Below are 22076 nucleotides of genomic sequence, written 5' to 3'. Positions count from 1 at the left end.
GTACAAGGAGTCTCAATTCCTTCAGATGAGTCCTGTATCCATTTATATTCCATTGGAGTTTGAGAGCCATTTCACCAGCAAGGCCTTGATTTACCTGTGTTTTTGCACAGGGGTGGTGAAGTGCTTGTAAAGTGGAGTGGAGGAGCTGCCTGGGTCCGGTGATGACGTATCAAAATCCACGATGCCCTAATCATCAGTCAGACATGCCAGAATGACTTCTGATGGCGCCAAAGACAGCTTTTAGCCTGAATGCTGAGATCCTTTGTCTGTTCCCTTTCCCAGCAAGGATGAAGGGGAGAAGAGGAGGTGAGAACCACTTTTCTGTGAAGAAAGTGGGCATCGAGAGGCACTCTGTTTTTGGGGTACCTTTAAGATGATCACTGTGTAAGCATTACTGGTCTCTTCCATTGTATCTGCCTGGATTGCTATGTCTTTAACTTTGCTTTGGCACATGGAGGTGCAAGTAAAGGTGCTGGTGGCAGATAATGGTATGCTGGATGTCATCTGCACCAAAGTGTTGGCCTTAGGAACAGGTTTCTACACCAATGAAACATAAGGAGTGGCAAAGACAGGGGATTCATCACCTTATGTACCTTTTTGGTTACTGTGTAGAGGATGCGCTTGGTCACTTTTATTTCCTGAATTTTGCATTCCTCTGCAAGAACAGGGCAGTATTAGCCCCAGACTGGGTGGCTCCCAGAGCAGTTAGTGTGGCCTGCTGGAGATGGACAGTCAGTCCCAGCATCACAAGCTGCCTTTCCACATTTCCCACAGGTCACTTCACCTCTGCAGCTCAGTGTTGTATGGCCAAAACACTGGCATTTGAACCAGCTCGTATAGTTAGGTACATAGGGCCTAACTTTAAGGTGGAGGAAACCTGCCATGATGTATTCAGGTAGTGTCAGAAAACTGAAGTTCACATTGAAGGTGGCAGTCTTCTCAATTTCTCCATTATTTTTATGTGTCCTGCTCCACATCTACAATCCCCTGTGATGCCCATTCTTGTTTGAGTTCAGCAATGTCGATGTCCATAGTATCATGGCAGGCAACCACACCTTTTCTAGAGTTAAGGAAGTTATGCAACTCAACAATGATGCCATACTCACCCAGTTTTTGTGACTTCCTAAGTAGTTCCACCTGCTTTGCTGGTTAGTCTCGACCAGCAAGGAACCATTTTGCAACCACTTAGTACACTAGGGTACCAGCAAGCTCTTCTAAGTCTTTATGGGTATAGAAGGGGACACTTTTTAAACATTCCCTCCTTCCTCTTGATGACTGCAAAGACATTCTGATTTACGATTCCTTGAGCCTGTTACTGACAAGTGGTTTATCATCAGGACAAGCCTCCCTCATTATTTTTGATGAATGTGTGTGAGTGAGTACTCCCAGGCAGTACACCCTTCCCACTGGGAGGAGAAGATGACGATTTCAAGGGTTCCATCTCAATCTCATGAGCAGCCAGGGAAATGAGGGTCCACTTAGACAGAGCCCCACATGCCTGAGTAAGCCTTATACAACAGAGGTGCGGCAGATTCCCCAGAGCTTGCCTGCTAATGACTGTTCCACCTCAACAGCCATGCATCTCATCAATGTGCAGCACATCTTGAGACTGAGGGTTTCTTTTTATAGAGGTTTACTCCGTCCTCACATTCCGGGTGGTCAAGCCAAGATCCCTGTTCTCTATGACACACAACGTTCCACCACTGCACCATATGGTGGTCGCTGAAGCATGCCCAGACCTTTTGGTGACAGAGGACTAATGGCACTTGCCAGTCCCCAGCTCAGGGACCTTGGTGTCACCAAGTTCTGCAAACAAACCTGAGGGGTCATATTCAAGACATTGTGCAAATACTGTATGTGGCTAACATCACTATACACAAGATTTTCACTGTCTCTGACATCAAGATATGAAAGATTGTTTACTTTGCTTACTGTCACTCTATTATAGCTTCTTTTCTGACACACTACCTCTCTTTGGTACCAGAAAATATACTCAGTCTCACATCTACTAACCATCCACAGGTTTGCCCCAAGAATCAATTGTGTCTCTACACAGCTGACATGCCCCAGCCACCAGCCCCCATCAGACTGTTTGTATGTGCCTATGACATTGCCTTCCCTGTCCTCCATCGACAGCAACCTCTAGTACCTTGGGAGTTATTCCCTGATGTTTTTACACATGTTCTGTCATTATTTCCCTTCTTCATATCAGCATTTTTCATATGTCCCTTTCCTTGCCTATTGAGCAGAGAACCTCTTAATTTCTTATCTTACCAGTCCACTTAATTTTCAACATGGATCTATAGCACCATGTCTCAAACACTACAATTTTCGTCTTTTCTGGTTTTTCCACGGTCCATGATTCACTATTGTACAGCGCTATGTTCCCAACACATATTCTCAGAAATTTCTTCCTCAAATTAAGGTCAATGCTTGATACTAATAGACTTCTCTTGCCCAGAAATGTCCTCTTTGCCTGTGTTTTTTATATCCTACTTGCTTCATCCATCACATGCTATTTTACTTCCAAGGCAGCAGAATTCCGTAACTTTATCTAATTCACGGTCACAAATTTTGATGCTAAGTTGATCACTAATGTCATTTCTCCTAATCATAATTACTGTCCTCTTTCTTCAGTTTACTCTCAATCTGTATTCTGTACTCATTAGGCCAGGACTGGCCAAGATTTGCACTCAAGAAGCATGTTTGTGCTCCACAAGCACAGCCGCCGGGACTGTTTATTGCTCTGGCTTCCCCTGCCACTGTGCTATTTCGAGCAGGTCTGTGAGTGAGATGGTTACATGCTACACATGCAGAAAACTTAGGAAGGTGTGTTTACAGTACAATGCAACTACTTCTAAGATGTGAATATTGCTGCATACTTGCATAATGAGTATTTTGTCACTAGTGTTTCTTTTCAACTGTTTATTTTTCTGCCAAAGCAATAATTTCACTACTTAATTCAGTAAGTACATTAGACTGTGATAATACAGTGAGCAGAACTACAAAAAGCTTTACATACAGGCATTTAACATAAGTGTGATGTTTATAAATTTATAAATATTTCTATCTTAGACTATGTAACATATCTGGAACTATGGCTCATGATAAAACATATGTTATGCAGATTTAATCTGTTAAACCTGAATGTTGACAGAACTTTCTCTGTTTCATAACAGAAAAAGAAGTTTGCACAGATATGTTGAACCAAATGTTGAAATAACTTTACTAACTTGTCTGTGCAGTTGACGATACTGCTCTTGGGGTAACATTTTATGAGTCTTGTAAATTCCTGGTTTTGGGCAAACAGGTCATTGAGCCAACTGCTACATTGTACATCTTTCAGCTCAAGTTTTAGGTAATGAGGAAGTGCATCAGCACCCAAAAGTGAGAACAGCCTGACAAAGAAATCAAAATCAGTCATCAACATGCAAAGTCTTGGAATCTCTTTGACAACTCATGATGAAAAGTTTCAAGTACTGAAACATAGTCTGTCATGTCTGATCCACAAACAACTGCCTTGAGTTCCAGAAAATGTTCCATATCATGAACTTGAAGCTGATTTTTCCATAGGATTAATTTTTGTTTGTTAGCATCAATATTATCCATCATATGTGTTACCAAATGATTCTCTCCCAGCATTAAAAGACTTAATGAAATCAAATAATTGGTGATGTCAACCATAAAAGACTTTGTCACTGCTGTGTTTAACCTTAACTCAGTTTTTTTCCTAATGGTCATCTTAAGTTCAGCCAGCATTCACTCTCATTCCTCAGAAGACAAGTGCTTTGTGGCTGGTGTTGTAATGATATTCCAGTGAATGTTTTTCTACCTCATAATAGTGCAATGGCATACTAAGCACTTTGCATGTTCTTCAAACTATATGAATAGTAAAGCATTTCCCATTCAGTACTGAATGATGTGGCTTCTCCACTTCTTTGACAAGGGAGTGGATGCCTTGGTATTTCTACTGCAGAACATAAATCTAATTCAACACAATTGGTATCATTAGCAAACTGTGAGAAACTGACTGCCTCCCTCTTGTGGCATCCAGCTGAAGCCTTTTCCTGTTCGTTGTCACTCTGAGCCTCACTTGTTGCTCCACTCACAGCGCTATGCAGGAGAGCAGCCAGAACACTTGTGCTCATGGAGCAGTGCTTGCCAAGGCCAGCATTAGACTGCTCATTCCATTCAAAAGGTCCTGTAATTCTTCTTCTCTTTAACGGAGGATAGAAATTTCATCAGCAAATCTTATGACTGATATCCTTTTATTCTGAATTTTAATCCCTCTTTTGTTATTGCTATCATTGCTTCTTCAATTGAAAGATTATCTCTCTGATTTACACCCTTTTTCATCCGAGCACTTCGTTCTTGGTTTTCCATTCTTATTGTTCCCTTGTGGCTCTTGTACATATTGTATATTACCAATCTTTCTTTATTCATTACTCTTGTTCTTCTCAGAATTTTGAACATCTTATACCATTTTTCAGGTCATCAGATCCTATGAATGTGTCTTGATTTTTTTTAAATTTGTGCTTCCATTACCAGTTGCGACCTCAAAACTGTCTCTCTGATGCCTCCACCTTTCCAAAAGCCAAACTGATCTTCATGCACCAGGTCCTCAGTTTTTTCCTTCATTCTTCTGTACATTATTTTTGTCAGCATCTTAGATGCTTGAACCATTCAACAGATAATATGATAGTTCTCGGACTTATCTATCCTTGCTATCTTCAGGATTTTGTGGGTGATATTTTCTCAAAAGTCTGATGGTGTGTCTGTAAACTCATAGATTAGGCTCTTGGTCGGCACTCCCCACAGTGATTTCAGAAATTCTGAAGGGATGTGATCCATCCCTTCTGCCTTATTTGATTCTAAGTCCTCCACAGCTCTGCTGAACTTTGAATCTGGATTCCCTATGTCTTCCACACTGAGTTCAATTTCTTCCTCAATCATGTCATCAGACAAGTCCTCCCCCTCATAGAAGCCTTCAGTGTTCTCTTTACACCTATCAGCTCTACCCCCTGCATTTTCAGTGGATACTTATTGTACTCTTAATGGTGACACTCTCACTTTGAATTTCAATGAAGGTTGTTTAGAATTTCCTATATGCTGAATCAGTCCTTCCATGGACCATTTCTTTTTCGATTTCCTCACATTTTTCCTGTAGCCATTTCACCCACGTTCCCTGCATTTACTATTGATTTTGTTCCTAAATGACTTATAGTTCTCTATTTCCCTTGACTTTTCTTACTTCCTTCTTTCACCGATCAATTGAAACATTTATTTTCTTACTCAAGATTTCTTTGCAGTTACCTTCCTTGTCTCTATATTTACCCGACTGACCTTTTTAGAGATAGCCATTCCTGTTCAACTGAACTGCCTACTGTGTTATTCATTATTGCATTGTACACTGTCTTGGAGAACTTCAAATGCTTCTCATCACCCAGTACTTTAGAATCCAACTCCTTTGCACATTGATTCCTCCGGATGATTTTCTTAAACTTCAGACTACTCTTCATATTTACTAATTTATGGTCTGATGAGTCTATATTTTCCTGGATGTGCCTTACGCTCCAATATTTGATTTCAGAATCTTTTCATAACCCTGATGTAATATAGGCGGAATCTTCCCATTTTACAGTATTTCAGGCCTCTTCAAAGTATACCATCTCCTCCTGTGATTTTAGAACAGTTTATTCTATATTATTAGTTAAAATTTATTGCAGAACTCAATTAATCTTTTTCATTTCCCATTCCTACTACCAAATCCATATTCTCCCATCACTGTGTCTTCTTTTTCTTCCCCTACTATTGTGTTCCAATCCTGCACGATTACTAGATTATCATCTCCTGTTCAAAAACCTCATATACAACCTCTGTCTCTTCACTGACTTCCTTCAGATGGGGTTCATGACAAACATATACAAAAATCAATACCATACTACCCATAAACTGAAGAAAGTATTGAAAATATTTTATCCCCTAGCAAAAACCTCATCTTATCTCAGCCTTACTTCTGTCTTTAGTAAGGTACTTGAATCCAGCCTAACTCAATGTATTCATAAACACTTAGAAATGTTCCTACCTTCCCTAACATCCAGTGTGCCCTTCCATCTGAAATACTTCACTGATGATCAACCCCTCAACCTCATCGATCTCCTTTCCATACAACTGAATAAATGTCATTCAGCCATTTTTGTCTCCCATGATTTTGAAAAAGTCTTCGATCAAGTATGGCATTCCACTCTCCTTTCCAAACTACAAACATATGCAGTTCCACTCACTTACATTTGCCATATACACTGTCCAGTCACATTAATGTGACCACTTGTGAGAAGTCTGAATAACCACATTTTGCAGCAAAGGCTGCTGCAAGACATGCAGGAAGAGAGTCAATGAGATTCTGAATAATTCCAACAGGGATGTGGAGCCATGTCGACTCCAGTGCTGTGGTCAGCTGTGCTAGGTTTCTTGGCTGAGGATATGTGGCACGAACAGCCCAATCAATTGCATTTGTATCTGGGGAGTTTGGTGGCCAGGGGAGTACGGATAACATCCTCTTCGAACCGTGCACATAAACTGTGAGGCATGTCGCATTGTCCTGCTGATAGATGTCATCGTGCTGAGGAAAAACAAACTGCATGTAGAGATGGACATGGTATGCATCTTGTGTTGATCCATTGTGCCTTCAGAATGACTAGATCACTACGGAAATGCCATAAAAACATTCCGCAGTCTGCAACACTCCCTCCTCTGGCCTGGACCCTTCCAAAAATTGTTGCAGGGTGACTGCTTTCAGTCATTTCATTCTATCTATGCCAGTGGGCATCTGTAAGCTGATAACGCCCCCTGTTGCCACTCAGTGGACATCCAGTGGCAGTACTGATGGGCAAATCCCAGCCTCCGTCGCCGATGAACAGCAATCAGCATAGATGCATGAACCGTGCACCTGCAGTGGAGGCCCGTACATGAAAAGTTCACTGAATGGTAGTTGAGGAGACACTGTTGGTAGCCTCTTGGTTCATAAAGGCAGTCAGTTGCTCAACAGCTGCACATCTAGTCACCAGCAAACATCTTCGCAACTGACATTCAATCCCATTACCTATGGTCTATGATGCACCACAGCTGCCTCGGCACCGGTTTTGTCATGCACGTATACACTCCTGGAAATTGAAATAAGAACACCGTGAAATCATTGTCCCAGGAAGGGGAAACTTTATTGACACATTCCTGGGGTCAGATACATCACATGATCACACTGACAGAACCACAGGCACATAGACACAGGCAACAGAGCATGCACAATGTCGGCACTAGTACAGTGTATATCCACCTTTCGCAGCAATGCAGGCTGCTATTCTCCCATGGAGACGATCGTAGAGATGCTGGATGTAGTCCTGTGGAACGGCTTGCCATGCCATTTCCACCTGGCGCCTCAGTTGGACCAGCATTCGTGCTGGACGTGCAGACCGCGTGAGACGACGCTTCATCCAGTCCCAAACATGCTCAATGGGGGACAGATCCGGAGATCTTGCTGGCCAGGGTAGTTGACTTACACCTTCTAGAGCACGTTGGGTGGCACGGGATACATGCGGACGTGCATTGTCCTGTTGGAACAGCAAGTTCCCTTGCCGGTCTAGGAATGGTAGAACGATGGGTTCGATGACGGTTTGGATGTACCGTGCACTATTCAGTGTCCCCTCGACGATCACCAGTGGTGTACGGCCAGTGTAGGAGATCGCTCCTCACACCATGATGCCGGGTGTTGGCCCTGTGTGCCTCGGTCGTATGCAGTCCTGATTGTGGCGCTCACCTGCACGGCGCCAAACACGCATACGACCATCATTGGCACCAAGGCAGAAGCGACTCTCATCGCTGAAGACGACACGTCTCCATTCGTCCCTCCATTCACACCTGTCGCGACACCACTGGAGGCGGGCTGCACGATGTTGGGGCGTGAGCGGAAGACGGCCTAATGGTGTGCGGGACCGTAGCCCAGCTTCATGGAGACGGTTGCGAATGGTCCTCGCCGATACCCCAGGAGCAACAGTGTCCCTAATTTGCTGGGAAGTGGCGGTGCGGTCCCCTACGGCACTGCGTAGGATCCTACGGTCTTGGCGTGCATCCGTGCGTCGCTGCGGTCCGGTCCCAGGTCGACGGGCACGTGCACCTTCCGCCGACCACTGGCGACAACATCGATGTACTGTGGAGACCTCACGCCCCACGTGTTGAGCAATTCGGCGGTACGTCCATCCGGCCTCCCGCATGCCCACTATACGCCCTCGCTCAAAGTCCGTCAACTGTATATACGGTTCACGTCCACGCTGTCGCGGCATGCTACCAGTGTTAAAGACTGCGATGGAGCTCCGTATGCCACGGCAAACTGGCTGACACTGACGGCGGCGGTGCACAAATGCTGCGCAGCTAGCGCTATTCGACGGCCAACACCGCGGTTCCTGGTGTGTCCGCTGTGCTGTGCGTGTGATCATTGCTTGTACAGCCCTCTCGCAGTATGGTGGGTCTGACACACCGGTGTCAATGTGTTCTTTTTTCCATTTCCAGGAGTGTATTTTAGCCATAGCTACATGTAAATTGTTTACAAACTTGCCATTTTGGGAATGCTCCCACCCTTGGTCTGAAAGGTAATGATGAAGCCCTTTTGGACAACAGATAAATCATTCTGTTTCCGCATTACAACAATGACTGCACTGCCTTCTGTGGCACCCTAATATGCTTTATATGCCCTCCACAAGTAGTGCTGGCACCTAGTGTCTGTGAGTGATTATTGCACATTGACAATGAACATATGTTGTGGTCACATAATGGACTATGTAGCTTCTTTTCTACACATCACATCTCTTTCGTACCATCAGACAGACCCAGTCTGGCATCCACTAGCCATCTGCAAATTTGCCCCAAGAATCAGTCCTATCATTCTATACAGCTGACATGCCCCAGCCACCCATCCCTGTCAATCATCTTCCGTGTGCCAATGACATTGCCTTCCATGTACTCCATCTCACCCTCCAAGCTTCTAAACAGTAACTCGAGATCCATCTCAGTAACTTTACCTCCTTGTGTAAACTTTTGTTATTCAAAGCCAATCCTGCCACAACTCAGGCAATAATCATAGGAGATACCTAACTCTAAGAGGACTAACATTACTAAAACTATTAACAGGCTATATGCAGGAATAACATTCACCACAATCCTCTACACCTGTTAAAGCTTTATACCTCTGCTACTCCCTTTTTCCGATGTCACCTGGGTCTTGGCATCCCCAAATTTTTATAACTCCTTAAAAGTCCTTACCTTAATTTATTCAAATTCCCACTCCCACACACACCCTCTACCAAATGAAAAAATTATTCTCTCCTCAAATTCCACAAACATCTTCCCATATCCTATAATTATCAACACATCCCGTAAAACTGACAATCGTAACCTAAGAGTCTACGCAGTTCCCTCCAAACAGTGCTGCTGCATCTATACCCTCCCTCCACTCCCACACCCTCCACATCCTATCCCAAAGGAACTTCAACAGACTCCTTCTTACTGACCCCAAAATCTATCCAGACATCTGCCCATGACACAAGCTATAGCCTTAGCTCCACATCCTTCCTAAGATCAGTGCTCCAACACTTCTCTCAGCCTCTTGACTCACCTTCACTCCTTCCTGCTCTTGTTTGCATTTATATGTGTCACTTATCAGACTAATGTGTCTCTCTGAATCACAGACACAGAGACCCATTTATATGTATTAATATAATTGGATAGATAAAAAATCTACTCACCAAGCAGCAACAGAACACATACATGAAAGAAGGTTATAATTAGGCACTCTTTCAGAGCCAGTGGCTCCTTCTTCAGGCAGAAGGGGAAGGAAGATGGGTGAAGGAATACGACTGGAAAGGTCTAGGAAAAGGGGTAGATTTTGGGAAAGCCACCCAGAACCACATTCTTGACCCATGGTTCTGCGTGACTTTCCCAAAACCCTTTTCCTAGACCTATCCAGTCCTTTTCCTTTGTCCGTCTTCCTTCCCCTTCCACCCAAAGGAGTCACTAGCTCCGAAAGCTTTCTTAATTATAACCTTCTTTTATGTGTGTGTGCTGCTGCTGCTGCTTGGTGAGTAAATTTTTTATGTATCCAATTATATTAGCTTGTCAAAAATGGATTGATTTCATTGTTACATTTATATGTATTGCCACTCATCTCTCCGTCCTCCCTATCCACACAACACCTACAAGTCCTGGGAGCAATCCTTGAGGGATTTGCCTTATGTGTTATTGTAGCTGTGATTGACACCATAACTGTTACTACCATCAGCCAAAACATTTCCATCCTTTTTTATATTAAATCATCAAAATGAATTATTTTCATTGTATTTTAAATCTATTTCACTAATCTTTTAAATGTAAAAAACACTATTTGTATATATTTTAACATCATTTCATTGAAGAGCAGCAATGTGTCTGAGGGCAGTCCTGCTGCTCCTCTCTATGCCCGACAAATGAAATGATCAATAAAGAAAAAAAAAGTTCCAAGAACCAGCTTTCAGGGCAGACTGTGCAAAAATGTAGACAATAACGTACCCATGCTACACTTCTGATGCTCTGTCCACAAAAGGAATTGTACGTTAATGGCATAGTACAATAAAAATTCACTTCCAGATTTCCACAGATTATAGACATAGAGGCATAAAACATTTGTCTAGTCTGTGATACATAAGAAGTGAGGTGCACATAGGTGAGAAATGGGAATTTCTTGGAGCACAACAAGAAGTCAGCTTAAAACGTCTAGCTGATAAGTACACTTCTGTACTATATTGTCATTGCCAGAACATCTAAACACACTGAAATTATATGCATTTACAAAAAGAAGGTCACCTACTGTACATATTATATTACATAATCGTTTCCTGTCAGTCACAGGAGCTTGTGGGGACTCCTTCAGTGGCAATGGCTGCTTCAGAGAGGAAAATCTCCAATTATGGTGTGAAATATTCCTGGAACTATGATTCAGTGTGTTTTATACAGGTTGTGAACTTAGATGTGTATTTGTCCTGTGCCAGATACAAAATAAAGTGCATGTTATATTAACTGTATTATTACTATGTGTTACCATTATCACATTCTGTGGTAAGGTCTACATTCGTGACCCAAAATGCCCGCTTATGGCTCATGTGAATGCTTCTATGTTCCCAGTTAAGATACTGTGCATCGACACTGTAGCCATCTTGCAACTGTCAAGTATCAAATTTCCTATGACAAGACAGTGACTTTGCAGTGAAATGCTCAGCAACCAAAGCTGTTCAGGCAGGAACATGATCACTCTCAGTTTAGTGCCACCAATGCTCACAAAGCTAACCACAGTACCAAAGTGTGTTCCTACAGACAAATTGTTGGGTGATTTCATTCCAGACTTTACTTAACATGCATATCATTCCAGTACTGGCACTGGCTCCTTAGACATCAAAATTCTCAAATGTTCACCAGTGTTGATGTGCCCACTGTGCCGCCTTCAACTTTGATCAACCCATTCATGCAACATCACATGGTCCAACTGGTTGGACAGTTTCCAGATATTGATACTGAACTTACAACCAGGCCGTGCATGGATACTGTGAACTTGTCTGTCATGCCTCTTGTCCTAGCCATCCATGCAACCATGCACCAATCACTCCACTGCCTATTTGGTTCACAACTTAAGCTACCTCCATTCTGCCCAGGTTGACCTGCAATGTGGTTCGTGATCCCTGAGTGCTCTCTGGCCAACGATGGCCTCTGAGATGACAGTGCAAAATTCCTTGCTTTGCTCAGCCATCTCAGTGGCCACACTGACATAATCAGTGATATTATTCTGTCTCTCCTGGATAGCGATAAATACAATGTTGTAAAGTCTGCGCTACTACAATGCCTTTGACGAGCACTGATGCCAATGCAGCATCTCAGCCAGGATGTTGTACAACAGCACACATCACTGCAGCACACATAATATCATTGCCTCCATATAAATGTGCATCCTATTCATGCTTCTCCACATTGACCCGTTGTGTTACCACATCCATCATGCAGCCCCAAGCACAGTTTACACAAAGTGCTACACACAACGGGATGGTCCATAGGATTACCACCACATTGGGCCCTCTCACCCACCACAAACCATGACAGTTACCATCAGACAAGCTCCACATGGCCAAAACGGCCACTGACAAACTACTACAGGCAATAATTGTGTGACCTTCTGATAGTTCATCGACTTTCCCCATCAAATTGGTGCCAAAGAAATATAGTACAATTAGGATATGTGGCCACTACAGAGCCTCAAATGCCTGCACAATCACTGGTAGCTACCCAGTCCCCAACATTCAAGACTTCACCTACTACTTTGTCAGAACTGCAGTTTTCGGCCTCTTATATTGCAAAAAGGTATACCTGCAGATACCAATGAGTGAGGAAGACAACCAAAAGGTAGCCATCATCATTTCCTTTGGTTTATAAGAATTTACGTGCATGCCTTACAGCCTCAAAAATGTGGCCCAGATACAGTGACGATTTATTGTTAGTATACTATTTAAGCTTCCTTTTGCAATGCTTATTTTGACAGCATTCTAATTTTCTCACCTTCGTGGGAAAAACACAAGCTTCATCTCAAAAAAGCCTTCAATAGGCTTGCTGACAATGGCATTGTTGTTAACGATGACAGTTGTCAGTTTTGTTAGACCAAAGTAGTCTTCTTTGACCACCTGACCTTTAAGTAACTACCTCAATCTCAAGGTTTCCATGAACTACACTGTTTACTCAGCATGATAAACTTCTATTGTGGCATCAACAGTTCATATTGACCACGAAACTCAATATCTGTGAACTCTAAGTGCTCTGTTGAGCCTCGATCTTAACTTTACTTTAGTCAGTTCTTTGTTATACTTCATTCTGTATGGACACAATGTCAAGTGTAAATATATACGAGCTACAACATATATGGGAATTAAGTTTTCTATATTCCGATTACCGATCCCGTTCCAATAGTGGTGACCCCACAGTATGTTCGTGTTTCGCGTCTTCCGTGCCGGTGTTTATGCAACAGGTTATATGCACTACGCAAGGACCACACCAAACAATGCCTTGTTCGAAGATGTGGAAGCACAACTCTGCTCACTGAGTTTCGTCATTTCTTCGCCAATGGCGTATTAATCATTTATGCACAGTGATTCGCATTATCAACCAACGCCATGTGCTAACCTTATTAGTTTTCAACGGTCGACAACTATGCCGTTAGAGCGAACAACGGACAACGGACTCGGCTTCACGTCACCGGGTTATGTCCATCTGACAGTGAAATGTGAACTGAACAATATTTCAAATTGTGTCTCTTCAAATCGAGTGTTTCAAGAACAAAGTGATCTCCATTTGAACATGTGTTTAGCCACCCTCTGGCATGCTACATCAGTTGCTATCGGGCTGTGTGTAACGCTGCCCTTACTACAAACCACGCCAGATCCATTCTGCGCATGTGGTGTTCCAGTTGTGTCTAATTTACATGAACAATTCAGTGTTTTGCATGACATGGACCCCTTACCTCACCTCAGTGGCCCGCCACATGCTTACAGGCATGTTATGCATCAGGTAGTTTCCACGCAGGTGGCGCTGTCAACCCCCCCCCCTGCCTTCACTTGCGGGGGTCCCCGTTTCTGGACCTGTGTCTCGCATGCCGGTCTCTGGCCCTGTTCTGGAAGCAGGTCATTTCCATCCAGCACTCGTCACTCACGGTCCAGCTTCCGGGCCCCCCTCGTGTGCTGTCCATCCGCCCGTTTCCACGTTACTGTCCATGCCTGCTGCACCATGTTTTCCTGACACACAGTCAACTATGCCAGATGCCGCTACTATGGATTTGCTCACCTGATTTAAATCCGGGCCCTACCACGCCGGCCTCTGACTTAACCTCATTTCAGCCGCTACCCCAGGAGACACCAAAGCCACCATCGTACCCCTTCCTGGCTGCCTGCTGAAGCTACCACCCTTATATGAGGACAACCCGGCATCGTGGTTCGCACTCATTGAGCATCTGTTTGAGACATATCATGCGTCTGACGACAACTCAAGGTTTCTCGGATTTGATTTGTGACCTGCTCCTTTCGCCGTCGCCTGCACCAAAATACAAGTAGGCAAAGAAGACTATAATGGAACGACTTGCCTGCTCACCACAAGAGTTAATAATCGAGATTCTCTATGAGGAGCACCCGGGAGAACGCAATCCCTCACAACTCTGGCGCCGCCTATGATTGCTCGTGAAAGAGCATACCTTGCCTGATGTTATGCTATGGGCTGTGTGGTCTACCAAACTACCTACCGATCTACAGATCCATCTGTTACCACACTCATTCGAGTCCATCAACTCCCATCTATGCATCGCTGACCAGTTGTATTTGCTGCTGCATTAACATCAGCCGGTTCATTCCACACCGTTCGTCAGCACAGCCGCCCCCACATACCAACCTTCGGCCGTCAGAGGCAGGGCTCACTCCGCTGTCACCTCATCTACTTCTCCTGGCAGCGACGGCTCACTCTCTCCACTGTCCAAGCACCACAGGATCGCCCACGCACCTTACGTTCCAGTCTATTTACCGGAACAAATCAACGAGGACAAGCTGCCCCTGCTGTCGCAGCCTCCACCTCCTCCTCACTCTTTCTGCTGGTACCACGAAGTGTTCGGCGACAATGCCAAGAAGTGCAGGTTGCCATGCCAACATCCAAATGCTGACAGCAGCATCTAAGAGATGCCAAGTCTTGCAGGGAACTTAACAGGCATCTTCTTACATTACACTCTGTTCACTTGTCAGCCTGGCCGAGTGGTCGTCTTTATGTGACTGACATTGCGTCAGGTCTAGCTTTTCTGGTCAACACGTGTCGATCATACCTACTTCGATGGCTCCGCCCACTTCTTCACAGGCGAAGTCACTTCTACGAGTTGACAATGCATCGAAGTTGGCTACCTCAGACTCAGTAAAGGTTACAGTGACCCCATCTCCGTCTCTACGTTTTCCGTGGACATTCTACATTGCCGACATTGATGAACAGAACCTTGGTATGGATTTTTGTCTCATTATGAACTATCTCCGAAAGTCGTACTGGGTTCAGTGCTCCACCATCCTATGAACACTCACATTCTGTGCACCTGCACCTATGTCCAATGCTTTGTTTCCACCGCAACATACGATATCATACATGAGTGCTCCGCCCTTGCGGGAAACATTGTGACCTGCATTACCGACCTACTGTCAGAATACAACTCGGCGACGCAACTTCGCCAGGACAATGAGAAACTGAAACAACACATCGCATCCACTTACAGCGAGCTCGTCACGCCACTTACCTCGCTTCTGCAACTGCAGTCTGCGGCGCCGTCACCTAAACAAGATTGTTCAGCTGAGCCTAGCTCGAACTCTCACCAAGGTAGTCGACAAACTTTACTTGCGTGTGACGTTCCAACCGCTCGCCTCATCCAGTGCCATGTGTTTCAAACAGTGCTGCTAATGACAACTGCGCGCACGCCCACAGCACGTGTTGATAAGTTTCCCCCTCTCTCACTCACTGGCCACATGACCCAGTGGCCATTGTGGCCCCACATGTGACACCAACACTGCTCTCGCCCGTGCTGGTTGTCCAGTGCAAGGTTAACAGCAGTCGCCACCTGTTCCCCTGCGCTTGGCGCTGCGTGTGCACCCACACCCTCCACACAAGCGCACGCCATGCTCCCGTAAGAGACATGTGACTTTCATGCTACCTTTTCCCACTCACGCTAACGGCTACACCTCGTTGCGCCCTACTCGTCCGAAGACTCGCTGCCAGGACATTAACCAATCTCATGTGCACCTCTCAGTTTCTTCCGCCACTGATGAAATGACACACAAATAGTTACCACTGGCGGCCCTCCTATCAGAACCAAGGTCTGACGCCTCAACCCCATCAAGTTGCAGCAGCAGATTAATGAATTTTTGGCAGCAGGTGTTCTGCAACCTTCAGACAGCAACTGGTCTTCACCAATCCACCTTGTCCCTGAACACAATAGATCTTTTCAAATGTGCGGCGATTACAGACACTTAAAGGCTCGTACTGTCATGGACAATTACCCAGTGCCGAACATCAATGACTTCACTCATATGTTATCGGGCGCCACAATTTTCAGTGTTGTTGACTGTAAATGCGCCCACCACCATATTCCCGTGGTGCTGGAATACATTCCTAAGATGGCTATTATCATGCCGCTCGGTTTATTCCAATACCACTTCATACTGTTCGGCCTAAATAACGTGGCACAAGCATGGCAACGTTTCGTTGACTCTATCTTGCTACACTTCGAGTTTTGCTTTGCTTATCTGGACGACATTCTTCTTTTCAGCAGCTCAGTGGAGGAACATGAAAATCATCTGTCTACGGTCCTCCAGACCTTGAACTCCAATGGTGTCAAGGTCAACAAAGGCAAGTTTCAGTTGCGCCAGATGTCAGTCTCCTTTCTAGGTTACACCATCTCTGTTGACAGAATACAGCCTCCCAAATCTCGTGTGGAGGCTATCACATCTCTGCCACCCCCGGCTACTTACAAAGTGCTACGCTGTTTCCTCAGCACTATAAATTTCTGTCATCGCCATCTGCCTCCTGCCGCCACTGTTGAGGCACCCCTGACAGACGCGCTATCATGCAAACAAACTTCTGATATCAAACCCGTCTCTTGGACTGCTCCAATGCTAGAAGCCTTCAAGGCTCTGAAGACTTCTTTAGCTCACACTGTGACCCTCGCCCACCCTGACCCCTTGGCATAGTTATTCATCACTACGGAAGACAGCAACATCGCGGTGGGGACAGTGTTGCAACAGCGCAAGGGCAACATGGTTTCTCCCCTTCATTTCTTCTCCAAAAAACTATCTATGGCTCATAGAAAATATTCTGCATTAGATAGAGAGCTCCTTGCTGCTTACAAGGCAATCAAACATTTCCGCCCCAACGTCGAGGGACGTTCGTTTTTCGTCCTCACCAATCACAAACCACTGGCAGAAGCATTCTGCAACCCACCTGAGGACCCACCCCCTCAATCTTACCGCCACTTTGGCCTGGTTTCTCAATTCACAACGGACGTCCGTTACATCAAGGGTGCAGACAACATTACTGCGGATTTTTTCTCGTGAATCAGTACTGTTTCCCGCATTGTTGATCTTTCCAATCTGGCCTCCCTCCAAGCTTCTGACAAAGATTCTCAGGCTCTCCTACAAGACCCACAAACATCACTTGTTTTCACAAAGGCTAAATTTCCTGGCATTTCCGACGAGGTGTGGTATGATTCTTCGACCAGCACCCTATGCCCTTTGCTCCCGCCCGGGCTGTGCTGACAGGTTTTCAATGCCCTGCATAACCTAGTCCACCTGGCTGTTTGAGCCACCACACATCTCGTGTCAGTACTTTTTGTTTGGAAGAATATCAAATGGGACTGTTAAACATGAGCACACAGCTGCATCATTTGCCAGCGCGACAAGATCAGCCGCCACACCTCCCTGCCTCTGGGCAAGTTCGACATTCCCACAGGACAATTCCGTCACATAGATATTGATCTGACCGGGTCTCTTCCTTCTTTGGAGGGCAATAGATATATCTTATCAACTACTGACCGTTTGTCTCGATGGCTCGAGGCTGTTCATCTACCTAACATTATTGCCGAGGCGGTAGCCAAGGCTTTCATTGGCTCGTGGATCGCTTGTTTCTGGTGCCCGACCACTATCATGACTGATCAGGGTCGACAGTTCGAATCCTCCCTTTTCACCATCCTCTGCAATATCTAAAAAAAACACACTACCAACTATCACCCACAAAGCAATGGGTTGGTGGAGAGATGGCACCGCACCCTCAAGACGGCCCTTTGATGCCATGATTGTCTCTGGTCGGAAGCTCTCCCGTGGGTGCTACTTGGTCTATGCTCGGCCTATAAACCTGACCTACAGGGGACTGTATCCGAATTTGTTTTCGGCGAGAATCCAGTCCTACCAGGGAACTTATTCTTCCCCAGGTTAGCGAGAATCTTCCCCCATCGCCAGATTTCATTAGCCAGATGCGCATGCATTTTCAACAAATGCGTTTGCACCCACCCATCAGTCACTCACCGCCCGAGACTTGTGTTCCCACTGCACTCTCGAACTGCTCCCACATCATGCTGTGTGATGATGCGGTTCTTCAACCTCCTTATCTTGGATCCTACAATGTTCAGATGTGGGGGGAAACAACTTTTGATATCATGATAAAAGACCGCACACAGACAGTTTCTCTGCATCACCTGATACCAGCTTTCGTCGACCCTGATGGTCTCACACTGCCGCAGTCGGACTCTGCAGACAAGCCATCCTTGATCGAGAATGAAGACATGCTCCCATCAACCTCACCACACACCTCTTCCACCGAAGACTGTTCGCCACCGTTCGCTGGTTTCCCGACCTCACCCCGTTTCACCCTGCTCAGGTTTCACGCTCTCACCTCCAATGTTGGAGACACGCACACCTACTATCAGTTTGTCCTGCAGCGTGCCACTGCACCGAGTGAACGACGCATCTATAGTGACATTTGGCGACCGAGTGCTCATTCTTTTGACAGATACCAAGGTCTCACCACCAGACGGTCCCTTACATGTCAACATTGCACACAACCTCACACTCCCGCATGAGTGTGACTGAGCATCTCTACATGCCTTCATTTCTATGGACGGCTCGATCCACTTAAGGGCCACACATGCCTCCCGTTCTGGCCGCCATCTCATCTGGCCATGGTGGCTGACTGACTATGAAGTGGACCTGCCTCTTGCCGCCCCGCCTGCAAAACCCACCTCGTTCGAGATGGAAATAATTGTGGTGTGCCTGCCTACACACGATTTCCACTGTCATCGACACCCGCACGCCCTCACCCTCGGACATCTGTAGTACTCCGTGGGCGGGGCTGTGTGGCGTCAATAGTTCATATTGACCACGAAACTTAATATCTGTGAACTCTAAGTGCTCTGTCGAGCCTCCATCTTAACTTTACTTTAGTCAGTTCTTTGTTATACTTCATTCTGTACGGACGCAGTGTCAAGTGTAAATATATACGAGCTACGACATATATGGGAATTAAGTTTTCTACATCCCGATTACCGATCCTGTTCCCATACTATCATCGACGTCTGTCTAATGTCGCCACCATATAGGCATCACTCACAGAAGTTTTAGCTGGCAAGAACATGAACAATAAGCATAAGGCTGAGTGGACACCATATATGCAACATGCCTTTGATGAAATTAAAGACTGCAATTGCCATGACTTTTGCATACCTATTACCTACTAATGACTAATCCACTACCTAATTGACAATTATGTCAAATGTGACTATACCTCCGGCACAGTTCTGCAGCAAGAAGTAGCAGACATAAAACAGGCAACTCTTTTTTTTTTTCTTCGGCTCTCGTAACCTGACGGATTCTCTGCACAAATGCTCCGCCTATGATGTTGAACTATGAGGCAGTCTGCCAGTTTAAAGATGATGCAGAGGGCAGATCTCTCATCCTATACACAGACCGCTGATCTTTGGTGCACTCAATACACAACTCTTTGAAAGATTCCTGCCCTTGATGGTTGCATCACCTGGACAATATAGTGAAATACAAAATTGATTTCACATACTTTACCTCCTTCAATCCTTATTCATAAACCAAAGATGGCACCTTTTTTTATTTATTTATTTCAAATTACATGAATCCATATAGTGACGAATCATAACGATGTGGAACGAGTCAGGTTTACATCTTTATAGATAGACAATAAACATTAGTACAATGACAAGAAAGTAGCAATATGGTGATATAAGCTTAAAGGGTTAACTAAAATTAAATAGATACAGTTCAAATAAACATGACGTGAACTACTGAAGATAACTTTTGGTACACAAAAAAGAAAATTCATACACTGATCATCTTAGGCAGTGAATACAAATTACAGCTCACATAATATAAATGGAGACTACAATATAAATAGGAAATACAATAAAAAATTACAAGCACAGTTACTGATTAGGCCTACTCTGCAGGCATTTTTGGATGTAAAAAGAGAACAGTTTTTCAAGGACAAAAAAAACATCAAAGAAAATTAGTACCAACATGTTGTGGTTAATATTTGGAGCTGATGGAACAGGTTTCTGCAACGATATCTTGGTCGAATAACACTCATGATTCTAATTGCTCTCTTTTGTGCTGTAAAGGGCTTTTTGGCTAAAGACTGATTATCCCAAAAAATTATACCATATGACATGATGGAGTGAAATAGCCAAAGTAAGCTGCTTTGATAGCATTCATATCACCAACAGGGGTAATTACATGCAGGGCATAAGTTGCTACACTACCCAGAGAGTAGAAGGACTTATCCATAAGGTATTTTCTTAATTTGAATGTAGGTGGGGAATTAATGTGGGCTTTGATATCAGATGGAAGGTAATGCAAGGATTTTGTGGCAGAATAATGAACCCCTTCCTGTACGACACTTAGCTGTTTTGGATATCCATGTAAATCATTTTTAGATCTTGTATTGTGATCATGGTATGCATTTTTGGATGTAAAAAGAGAACAGTTTTTCAAGGAAAAAAAAAAACATCAAAGAAAATTAGTACCAACATGTTGTGGTTAATATTTGGAGCTGATGGAACAGGTTTCTGCAACGATATCTTGGTCGAATAACACTCATGATTCTAATTGCTCTCTTTTGTGCTGTAAAGGGCTTTTTGGCTAAATACTGATTATCCCAAAAAATTATACCATATGACATGATGGAGTGAAATAGCCAAAGTAAGCTGCTTTGATAGCATTCATATCACCAACAGGGGTAATTACATGCAGGGCATAAGTTGCTACACTTAGTCTTTTATGATCTAGAATATGCCCACACCAGTTTACCTTGTGATCAATTATAATGCCCAGAAACTCAGAAGTGTCACACCATTAATATATTTTGACTGTCAGTATAAGTTGATGCATGAAATTGAATATGTTGTTTTTTCAATATTTAGTGTTAATCCATTAGACTCTTGATGCGATCTGTTTGTAATAAAGGAATCACCAGAAAAACCTAGTGTCATGTCGTCATATGCAATAATCAAATTTCAAAATCATGACCTTAAGTTCCATCGATGCAAATAGTCACTCCCGTACCATATTTTTTTTTTTACTGGGTTTCGCCTTTAGTACTCATAACAATGAAAACGAAGTCTCCTTTTCTCAGGAATGAATCCCTTTGACTGCTTGTATTTTGGGGGTTGTATAACAGCATACCGGTGTTATTTCTAATGTTGATCTCGTCAACCTGCCTTTCTACACTCGTCAACCTGCTTCTCTACACTGATATCACCGTCTTTATGACCAAATGACTTATAACATTCAGATGACCCGCATGATTAGTCAAATATTTGACTTTGCAGCTCCCATCTGCAGTCAAGGTTACTTAAGTGCTGACATCTTGTATCTTGTTACTCCCTTGCCTTTTCATGTGGTGTGAGGTGTTAGGCTGTGGTGTTACTTGCAAATACATAATGTTCTGCATGATGGCAAAAAATGGCTCGTAACGTATCTGAAGTATAATACGACGCACATTAAAGAACAAAATGTTTCTTCCAGTCTGTGTCCTCCAATGACTGAACTTCTAGAAAAAATCAAATCTGGTCTCTTCTGGTGCGATCGACAAATCACGTTTCTTACATTCTTACTGTAACCAGAGCTTTTGCCTCACTTCACTCTGAACATCAGACATCAATCAAACCAAAGAACAAAGCGTGGTTGTCCGCTCTTTCGTAAGACTTCGGCTCTTCTCGTGATAGACCAAATAACGTTGAAAACTGAAAAAGTAGTCGAGACACAAGTGATGAAACAATGTGGATTCGTAATGGTAATACACGTTTCAGTAGCTAATGTAAAACTTTAGAATGGTTAACCGCATAATATTATGCCACCTTTTCACCGCCTCCCCGGCGGAGAATTGTCAACTGCGATTTTATATAATACCATACCAATATGAGTGTCGAT

The 22076-nt window shown here is 44.1% G+C and overlaps 1 protein-coding gene and 1 long non-coding RNA gene across 2 annotated transcripts in view; one reads left to right on the top strand and one right to left on the bottom strand.

Moving 5' to 3' along the window:
* Nucleotides 1-20641: 20641 nt before the first annotated feature.
* Nucleotides 20642-22069, bottom strand: LOC126162408 (uncharacterized). Its single transcript, XR_007535069.1, has 2 exons — nucleotides 22004-22069; nucleotides 20642-21889 (listed from the first exon to the last, which is right to left on the bottom strand). It is a non-coding gene; the product is annotated as an uncharacterized LOC126162408 (long non-coding RNA).
* The window catches only part of LOC126162406 (protein N-terminal asparagine amidohydrolase-like), a 144205-nt gene continuing 143960 nt past the window's right edge, over nucleotides 21832-22076 (top strand). The window contains exon 1 of the mRNA XM_049918902.1: nucleotides 21832-21939. The gene's annotated coding sequence lies outside the window, so the exon portion shown is untranslated. The remainder of the gene's footprint in view (nucleotides 21940-22076) is intronic.

This window comes from Schistocerca cancellata, chromosome 2 (assembly GCF_023864275.1).
Source record: "Schistocerca cancellata isolate TAMUIC-IGC-003103 chromosome 2, iqSchCanc2.1, whole genome shotgun sequence".
NCBI lineage: Eukaryota > Metazoa > Arthropoda > Insecta > Orthoptera > Acrididae > Schistocerca > Schistocerca cancellata.
This window is presented reverse-complemented; position numbering and strand designations above follow the sequence as displayed.